Source organism: Caretta caretta, chromosome 11 (assembly GCF_965140235.1).
Source record: "Caretta caretta isolate rCarCar2 chromosome 11, rCarCar1.hap1, whole genome shotgun sequence".
Lineage (NCBI taxonomy): Eukaryota > Metazoa > Chordata > Testudines > Cheloniidae > Caretta > Caretta caretta.
This window is the reverse complement of record NC_134216.1, coordinates 22,741,724-22,762,041: the sequence shown is the minus strand read 5'-3', so window position 1 is coordinate 22,762,041 and position 20,318 is coordinate 22,741,724.

The following is a 20,318-nucleotide window of genomic DNA, read 5'->3' as shown; positions in this document are numbered from 1 at the left end:
TATAGCTAGGCAATGGGGCAATTAGAGGTGGGTGATAGATTTTAAAGAACCACCAAAGAGAAACAAGGTGGGCTACATTGTTCCCTTAGGCACAGCCCTGAGCAAGGTATGGTGCTTAAATGCCACACCCTCGGAGTACCTTCAGGAGGCATTATTCTTCTGAGGCACAATTAGACAGCTACCCCCCTGCTTTCCCATTTCTCCTGATCCTCACCACTCACCTTCCTCCTTCCTGTCTAGATTTAAGGTTTGGACAGTCCTCATAGGATTGAAATAGAGTTTTTATTCTCCTTTATTCCACAGAACAGATATTTAGCCCTGAAGTTATATGTTTTATCCCAATTCCTTACTTTCCACATGTTACTTGTCCTCTTAGGCCTAATGATACAATATGAACCACTAAAAGGGATGCCTGCACTGTGCAGAGCTCTACTGATAGCAGCAAAATCCACACACTGCATGGGCCCACACTAATGGATCCTGATGCAAGGTTGGGGCTTGAGACTGTAAAAAGAGAACCTAGCACTGTGTGGCCAACATGGTAGAACCACCAATAAAAAATGATAATGTTGCCTTTAGAATAACAGTTTTCTGTGCTCAAATGGAGTTGTGACAAATTCATTCTTTTTATAGCCATCCCCCCCAACACACACACACACACACACACGCACATGTCAAAATAAAAAACAATCCAACATCAAAACACAGAGGGAAAATGAACTTAATGCAGAAGAAGTCAAGGGGGTTAGATTAGATGACCCTATGGTTCTATGATTCTTAGACTGGTGACATAACTATAAAGTACAATATCAGCAAAGCATTCCATTGGCCTTTATAAACTAGATCATACAATTATTCAATTAATCCAGACTGATTCTTTTGTTAAGCAATATAACTAGTAGAATCATTTTAATGAGCTATAAATTCTGCATTATAGTTAATATTCACAGCAAATTCCATACATAGAAGATAATTCCGATACCGAGATCTTTTCTTTTTTTGTAATTTCAATAACCATAATGTACATAAGCAGTTTGAAATATAAGAAATGGATCTTATTAGCACAAAAGAAATTTAAGACAATTTATCATTACCTTTATGAGATATTTTGGTCTTCATTTCTAAGGGTTTCCTTTTCTGTACAGTTTATTCATCACATTTAATACATTTCAAAGGAGCATATTCAGCAGATATGTTATTTATTGGAGTTCCTGTGTATGCTAATAGCTGGCTGGATTTCCACTTGTGTCTTTGAGGGCAAATCAAGGAGGCAAACTCAACTGGAAATAAAAAGTTTGTGCCTCCTATGCCCAAGGTTTGCAATATACATTTAAAAACATTAATGAAATGTCTTTAAAAACTCCAAGGACACATGGTAAAGTTTCCCAAGAGAAGACTAATTCATGCTCTGACCTTTTATTCCAGTTTGGTTATAGCATATATTTAATTACCCCTTTTTTTTTTTCTTTTCTTTTCTTTTTTTTTTTTTTTAAAGAGTAATTCAGAGCAATGCAGTCACGGTGGGCCTAAGTCTCACATTGAGTAGTTCTATATTCCTCCAGTTCCGGTCATTCCCTAAAAAGCAATGGAAAATAATGCTTTTTAAATAATCTTCTACATAACATAATGCATCCTTCAGGGCAGGAATTCTCTGTATGAACACTTTCTTATATACAGTTGTTGAATTCATCTCTGTTATATTATTTCTGAAATCTATGTCCATTCCACACCCTGAGGTCTTCATAACTAGTAAATAGAAAATGTGCCTTCATCTGAAGGAAGAAGGAGGCTACATGCATCAAAGAATAAATACTTTTTTTTTTAGGTAAATGAAGTCAGTTTGCTACTGCTATAATCTTCTTTTATTTTCTTCTCCTTTCCCAAGATATTTTAACTAAATTCCTTGCTCCTTTCCTGTCTGAGCATTGAAGAGTCAGCCTTATAATAATACAACATTTTTTAGTGACCAGCAGGATATAAGTTTTGGTCTCTTAGATAAATATATTTCCCTTCAGTAAGTAAACTATCATTCTTTTTCTTGTATTTTTGAAAACATTTCAGGCAAATCTCCGTTCCACTTCTTAACTACATAAGAGTTTCAAGACTGCATAAATCATGATAGCAATCAATTAGTCTTTATTTAATACTGAAAAGAACACTGAAATAATTAAGTGAAAGACACTTTGGCTAGTTACTCAGGCGAACATTTTCAAATATGCTCACTGATTCTGTATGCCTCAACTTTTGAGTGCCTTGTATGAGACACCTTGGATCTGATTTTCAGTCTTGCTAAGCGCGCGCAGCTCCAACTGACTTTGACTGGAGTTGTGGGTGCTCAGCACTTTTCAAAATCAGAAATAAAGGGGTTTAAGTTATGCACCCAAAAGCTGAGGCACTTGGGATTAATGGATGCTTTGAAAATGTTGGCCCAAATTTTCACAATGGACCCAGTCCAGCATCATTGAAATCAATGAAAGTTTTGCTGTTGACATCACTGGGAGCAGGATCACATCCATAAATGGTTGTGATATTAAAGTAGAAATGCTTGTCTAACAAACATCGATACCAATGAAAAACAAACATTTACAATGGTCCTGATCTTGCAAGCATTCTTTACAAGAGAAACCTTTGTTTCAAATAATTCCATTGATTTCTGTGCTAATATCATCCAATTCAATGATTTGCTTGAGTAAGGATTACCAATGTGAGCAAATCTTGAAGAAGGTCCAATATTTGTAACAATTGTGGAAAATTACTTTCATAATTAGGTAACCACTGGACAGAAGGTTTTTGGTTTTTTTTTACTAGAATTCACTACCATTTTTGCAGACTTCTATCATTAGTCTTTGTAAATAAAGACTGCTGACCAAATAGAATTATAATGCTCTTTTGGCAGGAAGATAAATATTGGATTGCACTTTATGTTTTACACTAAGAAAATTGTGACTATTTTGGCCATAAATTTAAGAACAATATCAAATTTGGATTGCTACTGCAATGCTACTATGCTGCAGTAATGTAATATACTCACTAACATGATAGATGCCCTCAAAAAGTACAGATATAACATGATGCAATACTTTTTGCAGATTAAATGTTCTGTTAATGTATGCCATGCTAATGATTTCAGTGTAATATATGATGGGTGGGTTTTACTTTATTGATTTTAGCATTTAACAAAGTTGTAGGTTAGTACTCAGAGTTACATAGCATAAAATATAAATCCTGGCAGTGCTAACTACATTGCCTCAGCATCTTCTCAGTTAGTTTACACATCTGAAACACAAGGCTAATAATAATCCGCAGTGCTTAGCATTTTCTCAGGCAGTCTATAAACTCCTTTTATTCTATTAAAAACCTCCTTGTGCAAAAGCTTTTAACAGAAATGAAACCAATTGGGCTCCATAGAAATGTAACAGGATTCTATAGAAATTACTCTAAAAACCTATCAAATGTAATTAAAAAGGGTAGCATTTCTACAGTTTTTCTCTGTAGAAGGGATAATTATTATTATTCTGTTTGGAAAACCTGTGATTGCCCTTAAAATATTTCTATCAGTTCAAAAGAGGGTTCTTATACATATAGGGCCTGATCCAAAGTTCTCTGAAGTCAGTAAGCGCCTAGGCTTTGAGTCAGGCATTTAAGCCCTGATTCAGCAAGGCTCTCAACACATGCCTAACTTTAAGCATGTGAGTAGCTACACTGAGGTTAATGTGCTTGAAATTAAGCATGTATATATGTCCTGTGCTGTATCAGGGCATATATCTCTATATGAAACGCATGGGTACATTCTGAAATAAGCATAATTCTCACAACATTTACATTGGTAACATTTACAACATGACTAAATACTTAAAATAAATGGTGCTTAATGTTAAGCACATGCTTTAAATTTCTGCTGGATCAGAACCTTGAAGCATTCAATGTGGAACACCACAATTCTGGAATTGTAACGATGTCAGCATTTAGAGACTCTTGGTCCAATTGACCACTGTTGTCAGGATAAATCCAGTGGAGTGTATGGAGCTGAACCAATTTATACTAACAATCTATTTGTTTCTATCATCTTAAATCATCCTGTGTGACTAGATAATAGAAGTGGAAACATATTTTTGGCTTGGGACTGTCTTTAGGCCTTTTATTTAATACCTGAAACTATTGTGGCAGGATACCTCTTTCATCTCCTCAGCCACACCATTTCACCCTGGGGTAGTGGGGGGGGGGGGGGCGGGGGAGCTGGAGTATATCAGTGTGACTCCAGGGGATTTTTCTCTTCACTTTGGTTTTATTTTTCACTGTTTACATGGTGGGCCTCAGGATAAACCCAGGAGATTCTCTTAAGCAAAGCAAAATAAAAACCAACCTCAAACTCACAACAAAAACATAAATACTTCTCCCTGTTCCCACTCCAGGGTATTACCTTACTACACTGGCTCCTAGTTGCTAATCCTTCACTAATCAGCTATCAACTTAGTTTCTTTCTGTACAGGGAGGAGAAACAGCCTTCCATGAATGGGAAGCCTTTCTTTCCTTCCTGCTGCTGCTGCTGAGCTCTCCTCTCAACCCATCCCATTCCTTTTCTCTCACCAGAAAAAGGGTTTTTTTTAAGGTCACTAGCTGCCCTTAACTGGCCTCAGGTGTCTCTAGTTAACCTGAGGTAATCTTCTTCCAGCTCATGGGGAACAGGGCCTTCACCATTTAGGGCTGATATATCTATACCCCACCACTCTCTTATATCTGTCAGGACTGAATTTGTCACATTATCAACAAGTACTGTTGAGCTGTTTCATAGCAATGGTAATATGTAGCATATTAGTGTTTTATTTTCTTTCAGTATCCTAGCCCTAGAAACACCAATTCAGCCCATATATTCATCAGAGTGCTTTAGTGTACCTTTTACATTTTCATTATTCTCTTTGCTCCATTAATAGAACTATTTGCATGAAGGAAAGAACAAATTGTCTTCCTGCTGGTTCATTACAAGGTACATTAATAAACATAGGGGGACTTTTGAGGATCATTGGTACTTTTATGGTGTACCCTTTTTTTCCCAGCTTGTCATTGGTGTTATTGCTCTAACAAGCTGGCTATAGATGTCTGAACATTCTATTAATGTTTATCAACTAATGCATTAGAAATTGAGTATGACATTTGTATTCTCTTTATTAGTAAAAGTAGTGTACATAGCTCAAAAGCGAAGGTTACCACCATTCAGCTAATAGCAGTTGAAAGACTTGTGTATCAGAAATCTATTTGAATAACACACAATACCATTTCTTTAAAATTTGTGTGTGACTTTCCCACTAGTGTGTAAAGGGACAAAATATTTTTTTCAAAGAAGAAAAAATGTAAATGTGCATATGTGAAAACTATAGATGTGATTTTATGACTCATCACACTGGACACATTTAGGACCCATTCCTGCAAAGGCTTTGGGATGCAAGCAACTTTACTCACACAAGAAGCTGCATGAAAGTCAACACATGACTGAAGGTCAAGGACAGATGTGTTTGCAGAGTTGGATCCTTACAAAGGGTAAGATTTTTTGTGGATTTTGCTTAGGTAATGACAGTAGGATCAATCCTGTGTTATAACGAGGCTGTACATATCACTGTAATTAAGGGTATGTCTGGTGTAAAACACTATGTACAGACTATTAAATTTGTTAATTCTATTATAATTTATTATACAGTCTCAATCCAGCATCATATTTCTTTTTGTCAGAAACATCTACCTTTAGCCATTTCGTGGCTCTTAGAGTAAAATAATGAATGTATATGTTTGGAGAAGCTTTGGGGCACATCTATACATTAAAAAAAACCATACAAGACCAGCATGATACAAGAACATTATTTTGTTTGCAAAATCAAGCACTTGAAAGTTAGGAAATACCAGATTTATTGTTGCTTTTGCAACCTTAATTCTGCCTTTGTGTGTGAGTATCTTCTGCACAGAATGAGGCAAGGCCCCATGGAAAAAATTGTATGTTATCAGGTAATTACAAATACAAAAGGGGACTGAAGTAAGCCTACATGGACACTCTTAAATCTGCCATTTCCTGAGTTCTGAGTGCTTGACTGTGCATCCCAAAGAAAGTTACTTGAAGTCATTTTTTTCTTGTACACATACTTTCTTATGGTTTTTAGAAGGAAAAAAGTGAAACCAAATTCTATAACATACTACTGTAGCAATCCCCGCATCGTTCATGTTTGAACTCTGAGCCTTTAGCATTACCACACAGAGTGCTACAATATGAGCTATAGGACTCTTTATGTTAGTTTGCACCCATAGCAGACTGCTATTCTAGAAATGGGGATGTGTTGCTGACATCATGTGCAGAGTTGTGGATTGGTCAGGGGGTATTTAATCCAGCTCATTTTCTTCTCCTCCTGTTTCAGAAGAGGCTGCCAGAAACGTGTGAGAGGGTAGAACACTAGGATGGGCTAGTCACTCGTCAGGGGTGCCCTGCACTACTCTCTTTTTTCCCCTTAAAGGTAGGGGGACTTTCTGCCTTATTACAGGTCCCCAAATGAGAGGTATAGGCTAGGTGCTGGGTCATGGAGCCCATACCAGTTTTCTTCCTCCCATCTCTGCCCTGCTGGAGTGGAAGCTCCCAGGTAGTTCTAGGGAAGTGTGCACTGCTGCTGCTTTGTTGGTGGCAGGGGCATAGCTTTTTAGAATGTTCATGTTCAGTTATTATTTTAACAAGTTGCCAAAATATTCTCAAGGAACACAAACTAAAGCAGAAAGAAAAGGAGGACTAGTGGCACCTTAGAGACTAACCAATTTATTTGAGCATAAGCTTTCGTGAGCGACAGCTCACTTCATCGGATGCATTCCTAGAGCAGGGAAATGATGATTTTTAACAATTTATATAAGTCAGCCAAACCTGAACAGAATTTTTTGCGACAAAGGGCTTGCTCAAGGGTTTTCTCCCAGCCAAATTTCAAAGGCCTACTGCAAACATTGGAGGTCCTGGAATTTCTTAAAAGAACATTTCAAGAATCTTTTTAGTGGACATTGGAAGGCAACATAAACGTAGCGGCCACAAACTCCTCTCCCTATAATTTAATTTTCAAACTATAATTTTGCAAACCATATTATGGCTGGGGCATTGGATGTTTCAGATGAATGGTCATTACTCACACAAGTAGTCCCACTGAAATCAATGGACTTTACAATGAAATTAGTCATAAAACTATGTGCTTAAATAAAATTTCATATCAGAAATACATGCAGATTGTCCCTCAAGCAAAAAAAATGACTGCCTGTTCATATTGCTTTGAACTGCTAACCTATCCAAGCAAATCAATGTGCTAGCTATCAAGTGCTGAATCAGTGAAAACAGAAGCAGACTTAGGCTATGTCTACACTACCGCAGTAAGTCAACCTAAGTTACACTGCTCGAATAACATAGCTGGAGTTGACATAGCTTAGGTCAACTGATACAGTGTCTACACCATGCTGGGTTGACAGGCGACACTCACCTGTCGACTTACCTTACTCTTCTCGTTTGGTGTGGAGTACCACGGTCGACCGGAGAGCGGTCTTCAGTCAATTTGGCGGGTCTTCACTAGACCCACTAAATCGACCCATGGTGCATCAATCGCCAGAGCGTCGATCTGACCATAGTATAGACATAGCCTTATTAGAGTTTTTGGCAAATCTTCAAAACGATTTTTTACTCACCCACACCATAATCATCTTCTAAACACCATTATCTTTAAGATTTTGGGGAACTTTAGGCCATCACGAACCTCCAGCTGAAGGAGAAGTGGAGCGAATATATTGTTGCTGGGGACTGTGCATTGATGCCAACTATTAAGAAATAAAAATAAAAGGATAAATGCCCAGGCACAGCAGTTTAAGACATCCACTTTTTAAAATAAATGATTCAACCAATATTTGATTAGCTCTCCTCTGGTATCAAACTTAGACCAAGCAGCCACTCATGCTATCAAGTTGCGACTCTTGTCAATGTCCACAGTGGTTGCTCATCACTAGAATCAGTTCATCTGGCGACACCTAACTAGTGCCTGGGTGTTGTTGAGTCAGTTCTATTATCATCAACTGCAGCTGGGGCAGCATTAACCATCTTATATGTGAATTGGATCTGAGGTCCCCTGAGCATATTTCATGGGCTGCAAAGTTCAGCTGTGGGTGGCAATAGAAAGCCTTTGTATAAATTGGAGTCTTCAAGAAAAATCACAGTGATACATTTTCAACACTAGTTAGGGCTGGCCCTAGGTGTTTTCCCACCGAGGGTGGAAAATGTTTTCAGCGCCCCTGAGCAGCTGAGTAGAAATCACAGCAGAACAAAAATTGCCAAGTGATGTGATGCCCAAGGCATGACCACCCTGATCAGCCACGACAGTAGAGAAGGTTTTGCAATTTGAAATCTCTCTTGCACTGAAAATGTAGGGCCATGTCTTCAAAGGTAATGGAGCGATGCTGATTTTCACCAGCTGAGGATCAGATGCTAGATCAACAAAGCGACTTAAGTGGTGCAATGCCAGACTTGCAGTCACCCTGCTCACCAGTGTAATCCACAGCCCAGCCTCCCTATACCATGCATCGGGAAAGTTAGGCACCTAATAATGGGATTCACAGAAGGCAAAAAACTGAGCAGGGAGCTGTCTGAGCAAGCCAGTGGGAAATGCCAAGGAGAGGGGCTTAAGCCCTCAAAGGTAGTTAGGCATTTAAGACTGCTTGGGGTACACAGCCATGAACCCTTTTCTAGAAGTTGGTGCCTAAGCCAGGTGAGAACTTGCTCACCAAAACAACAACAACAACAAAAAATAGAGAGAGACCCACCCCACTGTAGCCAATAACTAGAGGACTACCAAATTCACAGCCATGAAAAATGCATCTTGGACCATGAAATCTGGTCTCCCCCCATGAAATCTGGTCTTTTGTGTTCTTTTACCCTATACTATACAAATTTCATGGGGGAGACCAGTGTTTCTTAAATTAGGGGTCCTGACCCAAAAGGGAGTTGCAGGGGAGGGTCCATGGTGCAGTATTGCCACCCTTACTTCTGTGCTGCCTATAGAGGTGGGCAGCGGAAAGCAGTGGCTGTTGGCCAGATGCCCAGCTCTGAAGGCAGAGCCCCACAAGCAGCAGTGCTGAAGTAAGGGTAGCAATACCATAACCTCTTTACAATAACCTTGCGACCCCCTCCCCTTCCCCCCCCCACACAACTCAACTCTTTATTGCGTCAGGACCCCTACAATTACAACACCATGACATTTCAGATTTAAATAGCTGAAATCATGAACTTTACCATTTTTAAACTCCTTTGACTGTGAAATTGACCATGAATTTGGTAGGGCCCTACCAATAGCCTAGTGGTTAGGGCACTGAGCAAGCATATAAGAAACCGGTTTTGAAATCCTCACTCTGCAGGGACTTGAACTTTGGCTCTTATGTGCCCTAACCAGCAGGCTGCACAGTCAATCTCTTTGCTGGCCCAATGAATATTTTGTTATACAAAGTGAAGCAGCTTCAACAGAAGAGATTAAGAAAACTCTAAAACAGAATACCCAATACCTCGGTGGTTAGGGCACTCATCTTAGAGGTAAGAGACCCAAGTTCCTCTATACCAAACCAGGCAGTGTGGGGATTTAAAATCAGGTCTCCTGCATTGTAGGCGAACACCCTAACCGCTAGGCTGTTGGGTACACATGACAGCTATTATCAATAATTCCAGATCTGGTCACCTCTGTCTGTTCTTTTGTGCAAGTTAAACAGGCTCTCAGCATGCCTACCAGACTGGGTCCTGCAGGTGAGATAGGCCAAGGAATCCTGTTGGGGCTTTGGTAGTTGCTCAAGCACACCAGTTGAGACTTAGGTGCCACGGGGACTTTAATAGCAGAAATTTAGGCATCTATGGGATTAGGTGGCATAATTTTGCACTGGTACCTAAATGTTGAACTTAAGCTCCTAAAGTAGCATTTAGCTATCTAAGCCTCTTTGTAAAGCAAGCCTAAGGTCCTTAGCCTAAAATTTTCACATTTAGGCAAATAAATCCCCATTAAGAGTATGTCTACACTGCAATTAAAAACTCAGGCTGGCCTGTGCCAGCTGACTCAGGCTCGCAGGACTCAGGCTAAGGGGCTGTTTAATTGTGGTTTTTGGCTTAGACTAGAGCCCGGGCTCTAGGACCCTGTGTGGTGGGAGGGTCCCAGAGCTCAGGCCGCAGTCTGAGCCTGAACTTCCACACCACAGTTAAACAGTCTTTTAGCCCAAGGCCCGTGAGCCTGAGTCAGTTGGCACAGGACAGCTATGGGTATCTAATAGCAGTGTAGACATAACCATAGGCATCTAAATAAATGGCTTGATTTTAAGATAGACTGAACCCACATGTCTCTCATTGACTACACTTGGGAGTTGTGAGCACTCAGGACTTCTGAAAATCAGACCATTTATTTAGATGCCTAATGTTAGGCTCACAGGTTTGAAATGTTTTGGCCTTATTTTTTAAAAATTTCATAATTGAAGGTCCTGAGAATCAAGGGAGCTCTAAAGCTATGAGTTTCATATATCCCAAAGGCCAGCTCTAAAGCACACATTGTATAAAGTTTTGTATCAATTTTTGAAAAGTATCATTTTGAAAGGTACATCATATTTTAGAGTTGCAACCTGAATAATGTCATGGTGTCATTTTTCATTGATTATTAACTAGAAATTTTATGCTGCTAAAGGGGTATAGTGCTGTCTTTTTATAAAACCCACTAACATTAAATCAAAATATTAGATACTCTTACCTTTTTCTGATACCAGGTTATGCACGCAACATCTGTAGACTGCTACATTCATACATGGGCTGTCATCATCCCTTCTCAAGGTTGCTTCTTATTCCTTATCCAGTATGATATAAGGGGTGTGGGGAAATGGCACTTGAAATCTTGCTGCTTGATGTGACCTACTAGTGACTGTGAGGAGACTGTAATTAATATTTACAAATGTGCACTATATGTATAGCTTTGAGATGTGCTAATTTCACTGCATATTCATAATCTGTAAATACATAATCATTCATCAACTTGCAAATATCCTTTTTTTAAAGTACTGTTTGTCAAAAATGTTTGAAGAAAAATAGTAATACAGTAAAGGGTTTAAACATCTCAGAAGAATTAAAATGAAGTTGTTTATATTCATGAAAATCATTATTTTCTGAGCATTTTTTACACTTTCTTTAAGTTGACAACAGCGGCTGACGTATTATGATGCATTTTTAATGAAGTGTTTGATTATTCAGTTTGATTTCCTGGAGGCTTTAGTGTCTAATTTACTGAAGAGGGAGGGATCAGCTTAAACCTTGTGTGGAAAATGTAGAATGACACCTTTAATGCTGACCCATTTTGGTCAGTGGTGCATTGTGCCATGATCATATACAACCAACTGCCATGAAGCCATAGAAGTGTCCTTTGGCCAGGGGTGAAAGTAAAATTGAGCTCTTGTGGGGGCTGGCTCCCCCCACCCACCCAGAAGGGGTGGGGCCTCGGGCAGAAGGGGCAGGAGGGGCAGAGTCCTCCAGCCAGCCCATCCGCACTGCCTGGTCCGTGCCGCCCAGGGCTCCAGCAGTGATTTAAAGGACCTGGAGCTCTGGGCCCTTTTAAATCGCCGGCCCCAGGCAGCTGCTCCTTTTGCACCCCACCATCAGCAGACGAGGGGGGCAGAAGGGGCAATGATGTTAAAGCAGTATGGGTGGCCACTTTTTACCGGGATGCCGTACCGGCCCATACCTGCCTTTGGCTCATGTAACAGTGCAATGCTGGAGAGGGCATCAGGTTAATAGTAATACTTAGAAAAGGGCCAAAACTAGAACCATTTATCTGAAACCCTCAAACTCACAGAGGGCGACAGATAAAATGGTTCCCAGGTCCAACCCTAGTTTTGGTTTTTCAAGTCATTAACATTTGCAAAGTAAAAGCTTCTCTCAGCATTGTCCATGTCTAATACTATTTGTGCTATATCTTATCTCTTTATTTTCAAATAATTTGATGGTCCCTGATTCCATCATTCATCTGTTGACCTTTTCCAGTCTTCTCAGAGAGCAGGTAAATTTTTTCTGTGCTGCTCTACACTGTTAGGTGTAAATACACTGGTAGGTGTGTATTAACCAGTTAATACACTGGTAGGTGTGTATTAACAGTGAACATTTGAAGCAGGTGAAAATTATTGCAGCCAAAACCCTTTTCCAAAACCAGCTTGAAAAGTAAGCACATTACATATAAAGAAAAGGGGTACTTGTGGCACCTTAGAGACTAATAAATTTATCTGAGCATAAGCTTTTGTGAGCTGATCTTTCCTTATTTTTCCTGGTTCAGATACAGATAATCAGATTTAATGGTTGGGTCTCAGTCCTGACATTAAAAAGCACAAAATATGGCATGTTAGGTTAAATAAATAGTATGCTTTTAGAGGGAAAATGTGCAAATCTTTTTTATTTCAAGGTAGTTATATTTTGCTTAGCATAGTTATTCATGTTAATGGCTTTGCAAAATAAAATATGATATTCTCTATAACTATTTCTGAAATAGTCCTGCATAAAATTCCTCTTCAAGTAATGGAAGTTTTGTGTGCAAGAGGATGTAAGCATCAAACCTGGGCATTCTTTTAGTATGTTTCTAAATATGTTCAGCAATTAAGATCATAAGTATCCTATATTTATAGTTATCTCCCGCTTTAATGGTATAAAGATAATTATTTTGGTGGCTGGGTTAAATAAAGCTTTTCAAATTATACTTGGGTTTGGGAATAGTGGTATCTCTTACTGTATCTATGATAATTGTAATGATGTTTCTCTTTTTAATACTTTAATTTTATATTGTTTATACTGATATTGTTCTGACAAATGTCAGAATACAAAACTGAAGCAATGGAGAACAATTGCAATTTCAACATCTATGTGCATTAAAAGAAAGAAAAACAAAATCACTGTGCCAAATTCAATGTGAAATGTAAGGGAGTGTAATGTATATATTATTATGTAGACTATAATTGAGTATAAGTTGGTGTAACTTACACAAAAATGTAAATTATAACAACATAATCTTATTTCTGAATTTGGCCCAAATTTTTAATATTTCTACCAGAAACGCTTGTATGAGTTTTTTCAGGATGCATGAAATAGTAAATATGAATAGCAAGTCACAAATACTCAATTTTTTTTCTGTTATTAGGCTTTTGACAATCATCAATCCCGAGGAAAGCTGACCAGATATCTTAAAACCCATCCAATTTCTCATTACACTGATAGGTTATGCTTTCTAAACTTGCTAGTTCACTCAGATCATTATACTAATTTGATATGGCAAGATAAATGCTTAGATTGATTTTGTAGGATGCGTCTTTTTGCTATTAGAAATGCTCCTATTTTTTTTTTCTTAGCTTTAGATTTATCTGTTTTAGGCCCCAGTGTAGGAAAGCCCTTTAGCACACACTTAACTTTAAGCATATTTTCTCAGACAAGGCACAATATCTCTTCAGCCCCAATGGGTAGGTCACTAGTCAAGGATTTGGAATACCTGGGTTCAAGTCCCTGATTCACAACAGACTGTCTGTGTGACTTTGAGCAAGTCACTTAGCCCAGATTTTAAAGATATTTTGGTATTGCTTTGCTCAGTTTTGCAGTGCTTAACTGATTTAGGAGCCTAAATCTCATTTTTAAAAAGTAACATACGCACTTAGGTATGGTGATGCTGAGCATTGCCACACCTAATTATTAAGTGCTTAGAAAATCATTGGGATTTGCATTGCCTGAGTTTGGTGCTTAGGCTCCCTATACAATGAATGGAAAGAGTTAGGTGCCTCAGAATGAATGGCATTCACAAGAGCCACCAGGCTACATGGTTCCTTGCCTACTCTACCCAATGGGAGATACCACACCAAGGATATGTGCCATGCCCTGCCTCTCTTACAGAAATAGGTACCTACATCCAGGGTGCAGGCAGGCACCTCCCTCTGTTTGCGTTTCTCAGCTGCAGACCCTCTTTTGGTGTTAGGGGTCTATGCCATTTTAGAAAGGAGGAGGACCACCTCCCTCATAACTTTTAGGTCCCATATTCCACTATACTAAACATTATGGAGGGCGCCCCATCATCTCAGGCATTGGCACCCTGACAGCAGGATTGTCTGGCTATGTAGACTCCCTCCTCAGGCCCTACGCTACCAGCACTCCCAGCTACCTTCGAGACACCACTGACTTCCTGAGGAAACTTCAATCCATCGGTGATCTTCCTGATAACACCATCCTGGCTACTATGGATGTAGAAGCCCTCTACACCAACATTCCACACAAAGATGGACTACAAGCCGTCAAGAACACTATCCCCGATAATGTCACGGCTAACCTGGTGGCTGAACTTTGTGACTTTGTCCTTACCCATAACTATTTCACATTTGGGGACAATGTATACCTTCAGATCAGCGGCACTGCTATGGGTACCCGCATGGCCCCACAGTATGCCAACATTTTTATGGCTGATTTAGAACAACGCTTCCTCAGCTCTCGTCCCCTAAAGCCCCTACTCTACTTGCGCTATATTGATGACATCTTCATCATCTGGACGCATGGAAAAGAAGCCCTTGAGGAATTCCACCATGATTTCAACAATTTCCATCCCACCACCAACCTCAGCCTGGTCCAGTCCACACAAGAGATCCACTTCCTGGACACTACAGTGCTAATAAACAATGGCCACATAAACACCACCCTATACCGGAAACCTACTGACTGCTATTCCTACCTGCATGCCTCCAGCTTTCACGCTGACCACACCACACGATCCATCGTCTACAGCCAAGCTCTGCGATACAACCGCATTTGCTCCAACCCCTCAGACAGAGACAAACACCTACAAGATCTCTGTCAAGCTTTCTTACAACTACAATACCCACCTGCAGAAGTAAAGAAACAGATTCATAGAGCCAGAAGAGTTCCCAGAAGTTACCTACTACAGGACAGGCCTAACAAAGAAAATAACAGAACGCCACTAGCGGTCACCTTCAGCCCCCAACTAAAACCCCTCCAACGCATTATTAAGGATCTACAACCTATCCTAAAGGATGACCCAACACTCTCACAAATCTTGGGAGACAGGCCAGTCCTTGCCGACAGACAGTCCCCCAACCTGAAGCAAATACTCACCAACAACCACATACCACACAACAGAACCACTAACCCAGGAACTTATCCTTGCAACAAAGCCCGTTGCCAATTGTGCCCACATATCTATTCAGGGGACACCATCACAGGGCCTAATAACATCAGCCATACTATCAGAGGCTCGTTCACCTGCACATCCACCAATGTGATATATGCCATCATGTGCCAGCAATGCCCCTCTGCCATGTACATTGGTCAAACTGGACAGTCTCTACGTAAAAGAATAAATGGACACAAATCAGTTGTCAAGAATTATAACATTCATAAACCAGTCGGAGAACACTTCAATCTCTCTGGTCACGCAATCACAGACATGAAGGTCGCTATCTTAAAACAAAAAAACTTCAAATCCAGACTCCAGCGAGAAACTGCTGAATTGGAATTCATTTGCAAATTGGATACAATTAATTTAGGCTTAAATAGAGACTGGGAGTGGCTAAGTCATTATGCAAGGTAGCCTGTTTCCTCTTGTTTTTTCCTACCCCCCCCCCCGATGTTCTGGTTTAACTTGGATTTAAACTTGGAGAGTGGTCAGTTTAGATGAGCTATTACCAGCAGGAGAGTGAGTTTGTGTGTGTATGGGGGTGGGGGGGATGTGAGAAAACCTGGATTTATGCAGGAAATAGCCCGACTTGATTATGTAAAGAGTTGTCACTTTGGATGGGCTATCACCAGCAGGAGAGTGAATTTGTGTGGGGGGGTGGAGGGTGAGAAAACCTGGATTTGTGCTGGAAATGGCCCACCTGTTGATCACTTTAGATAAGCTATTACCAGCAGGACAGTGGGGTGGGAGGAGGTATTGTTTCATATTCTCTGTGTATATATAAAGTCTGCTGCAGTTTCCACGGTATGCATCTGATGAAGTGAGCTGTAGCTCACGAAAGCTCATGCTCAAATAAATTGGTTAGTCTCTAAGTAACTAAGTACTCCTTTTCTTTTTGCGAATACAGACTAACACGGCTGTTCCTCTGAAACCTGTCATTATGGAGGAGGTGATCCCCCTTCCTGGCTTCTTGCTAAAAATGGGGTAGGTGCCTAATGCCAAGGCCAAACAGGATTCCCTCCAGCCTGGACTTAGGTGTTTATCTCTAGGAGAGGAACCACCTAGCTTGTTGTCTTTTGTTTTGTAAATCCCATTCTGAGGTACTGTTTCTCTCCATTCATTATATAAGAAGCCTAGGTGCCTAACCCAGGCTTTGTACATCCCAGTGACTTTTTAGATGCCACAGTTTCTTTTAGCTTTAGACTTTGTCCTTTTTGATTCCACCCTACCACACAGTCTTAATTTTTGGCTGAAGCAATATTAACCTTAAATTTAGTGTTGAAACAATAGCTTTATATCTGGTTCCATATCCTATGTCTTATGCTAATATCAAATTACTTCATTTGATAGACTACATAGTCTACTTCATCAGTCTCTTTCTCTGGCCATCAAAATTTAATGGTAGGCAGAGCAGCTATTCTGCTGCCTTGTTCTTCTTCTCCTGGTTCAATCTTACATCAGCAAATCAGGTGACGAGTATCATTTCACCTTCTCCTTCAATGTTTGGTCAACATTATCAGTAGGATGCAATCTGGTTTGTCTAGAAATTAAGGGTGAGATTTTCAAAAGCACCTCAGCGAATTAGATGCCTACTTCCATTGACTTTCAATGGTAGCTGGGCATCAAACTATAAATTTGTACATCCCTAATAGTAATATACATTAATTTTTATGTAAGTATTAGTAGTTTGTTTTGTTAATGAAATAAATGAGTTAACTGGCATCCACATACAGCAATATTTTATTCACCAGTCACGTTGATTTGTAAGTATGCCGACGTGCTGTGAAAGTTATCTTTAGCCAAATTTTTTGGCTGGAGGAAAGCAGATACTGGAGAGGGGGTAAGGAGTGGGGTAAGGATTTTTTGCCAATTAATTTTAAAGTCATTAATTTAAAATATTTTACATGAAAAATAAATGTGATTTGAATATTTTTAAAATTAATCATTAAGTCATTACAAAATTCTGTATAATTTAAATTATATTTCATTTGGATTTGTCATCTAGCTTCATGTAATAAACTTGCTTTCAGATGTACTACCAACATTGCAGATGTGACTAACAGAATAAGAGTTTCACAGAAATCAGATTTTATGTAAATACAAGAAACAGAATCAGCCACTTTTCATGCAAATTTTATGAAAACCATTGGTGTTTTGGGTGTAATGCCAGTACAGTAGAATCCCCAAAAATTCTGATGGAAAGAATTTGGCTGCTTAGCTATGTTGGAACAATTTATTTCCCAAATATGCTTTTATAACTGTTGAAGGAATCTGTGCATTGCCATCCTAAACACCAGCATCAATAGCAGAGGAAAAGGGAAACTGTGATGCTTAAAGATGACAGAAGCTCATGGAAATGATATACCTGATTCTCACTACTGTCTATTCTCCTTCTTAATCTCTACAGTTCCTTATATTGTACTTCCTCTGGAAGCTACCCCAGACACAGAAGCTAACTGCCCTTTGGCAAACTTTTCAGATAAAGTTGCTTAAACAAGCTGCCTCAGGGAAGGTATCAATCCCATAAATCAGCATTGAGTTGGTGATAATCTATTTGATTGGCTATTCTCTGCTTTTCTCTGACTGAGAATGAGGTAGGTCTTTGAGCTAGTCTCATTACAAATTTTCCATAGCTAGTTGTCAGTCCTGACATTAAGCTATTAAGAATGGATGTTCAGCATGTCCTCAATATCATTCTTCTGAGTTCTTCTGCCTGCCACTACCACTGAATAGTCTGGGTGAAATCTATGATTCTATCCATTTGAAATGGATAGCTACATGTAATAATAATAATTTATGTTTATTATTTATTTGTAATATATTATTGCCTAGGCCCATCAGCTGAAGATCAGCATCCGATTTTGCTAGGCACTGTACTGACATGCAGCAAAAAGACAGTCCTTGCACCCACAGAGCTTAAAGATGGATGAGACAAACTATCAGGAAGTTGGGGAAAGCGAGAAGATGGGACAACAGTAAAGCAAGCAAGTTATCTAATGAACATCGTATAGTTACAGTCATGTAGTGAATTTCCACTTTTGTCTCAGGAGCAGCGTTCAGGACTACATCCCTTAGAGTTTTTGTTGGCCAACAGTTATTGATGCTGCTTTCCTAGGAAATCCCTGAAGCATATGCTTAACTTTAATAGGATTTGACTTTGATGAGACTTAAGTGTGTGCTTGAGTGCTTGCTGAATCTCAGTGCTTTCTTGAATTGGGGCCCTATTAGATAGTTCTTATAACTTTTATAACTTCTTTATCTGACCTACTTTATGCATGGGAAATATACATTGATAAATGAGTGTCTTTGTCAAACATTAGAGTAAACCAAATAAATTGGGTCTCCAGGTATTAATTATTCTCTGAATAATGGTCCATCCAAAATATTCTGTATTCAAAAGACAGCATCACGTGTTATAGATGAGAGTCCAAATGTTTTAGTCTCAAAGGATTACAATCAGTACATAAGGAAGAAAACTTTTTCACACTTTTCTAAATTAAACAATTAACTCTAATATTCACATCCGCTGAGACATTTCAATTGAACTAATGTGTCTAATTTAAAATCAATGATTAACAGGAGATACACCAAATTTATCTTTGTTATTTGATTTTACCATAGTCAAATTTACTCAGTAAAACAGATTGAAACAATGTTCTAAAGACTAGTCAGCTTTGAACTAGGAATCTTGTGTGTGGCTTTTTTTTTTTTGTAGAACACTAAATATGTAAAATGCAATATAGCAAAATGTCTTTCATTTTGTTTGGTTTTAAATAATTTATTTTGATGATGGGTTTAACAAAACATATTAAGCAGACTCAACTGGTCTGTTAAATTAAATGGAAACTGAATATTTAATTATTTTAATTGTCTGATAAGTCTGAAATTGAGAAAGCAGCAGTACTGAAAATCTTACGACACTTCCAATGCTGAATGTCATTGACCATTACTCAAGTGATTTTACTGTATTCAAGAGGTTACAAAGTCAAGCCCAAACACCTCTGATTGAATGAGAATTGCACATTAGTTCAAGCATAATAGTTTTCTGAAGGTTAAAATACTAGTCCAGGGAAGCCAAGATACGTTTTCAAGAATATTTAGAATGGTGATTAGGCAGTAGTGGAACTAACATAGATGGACAGCCTTAATAATGAGAAGATCCATATTGTTGAAGGGACACTCTATAGTTGGGTACAGTGATTATAATAACACTTTATTTATAATACACATTTTAGTACTTTATGTACATAGAGCACTTCACTTTCATAGATTTTCCATATGCTTAATATAGGTAAAGGTGCAAATGTTAAAATAAGGGAAGGACAGTATGAGTAAAACTATCATATCAACATTTTTTTTGTTTTGTCCTTTTTGTTTGTTTTTAAGGCTCTGATCCTTTAAGTCATCTGTGTGAGTGGACCCTGGGCCCATATAGGGTCCCACTGACTTTAGTAAAGCTCTGCACGTATGTACTGATCCACCCATATATATGTATTTGCACATCAGGGCCTTAGTTTTTGTATACTTTTGATAGACACTGTTTTTAAGTATGAACCATATCATTAGGTTAAGGTTTCAGGAAAATTTCATGTTTCCTTAAGTGTAATATGGCCCAGTAATAGTAACTATGAGCCAGACTGTGACTCCCTTACTCATTGTTGAGCAGCTATGTACACGGGTAGCTCTACTGAAGTTAAAAATAACTGCTGATTCACTTCATATGAGCACCACAAAGAAGTGAGTCTTAAGCCAGAACTTGAATGAGGAAAACGTAGTAGCTTGGCATGCAGGAGAGATGGCATGGAGACAGGGTGGGAGAAGAGGGCAAACAGGGCATCAAGTCCGGCAACATTTCTGTAGTAGAGGAGGGTAACAACATAATAATGGGTTAGGTTGTATATATACAGGCAGGTGCAGAAAGAAGCCCATTAATATTACGAGTGTAGATTTGTTTTTTTATACAAACATATAAGCTGAATGACCAATACAATCAGAGGCATTCCCACTGTTGTATATGTGATATTCATGCAAAGACTACTTTATAAATCCATCAGCTTCAGTGGCTTGGTCTACCATCAAGGTCAATAAAGCATTGTTCATAAG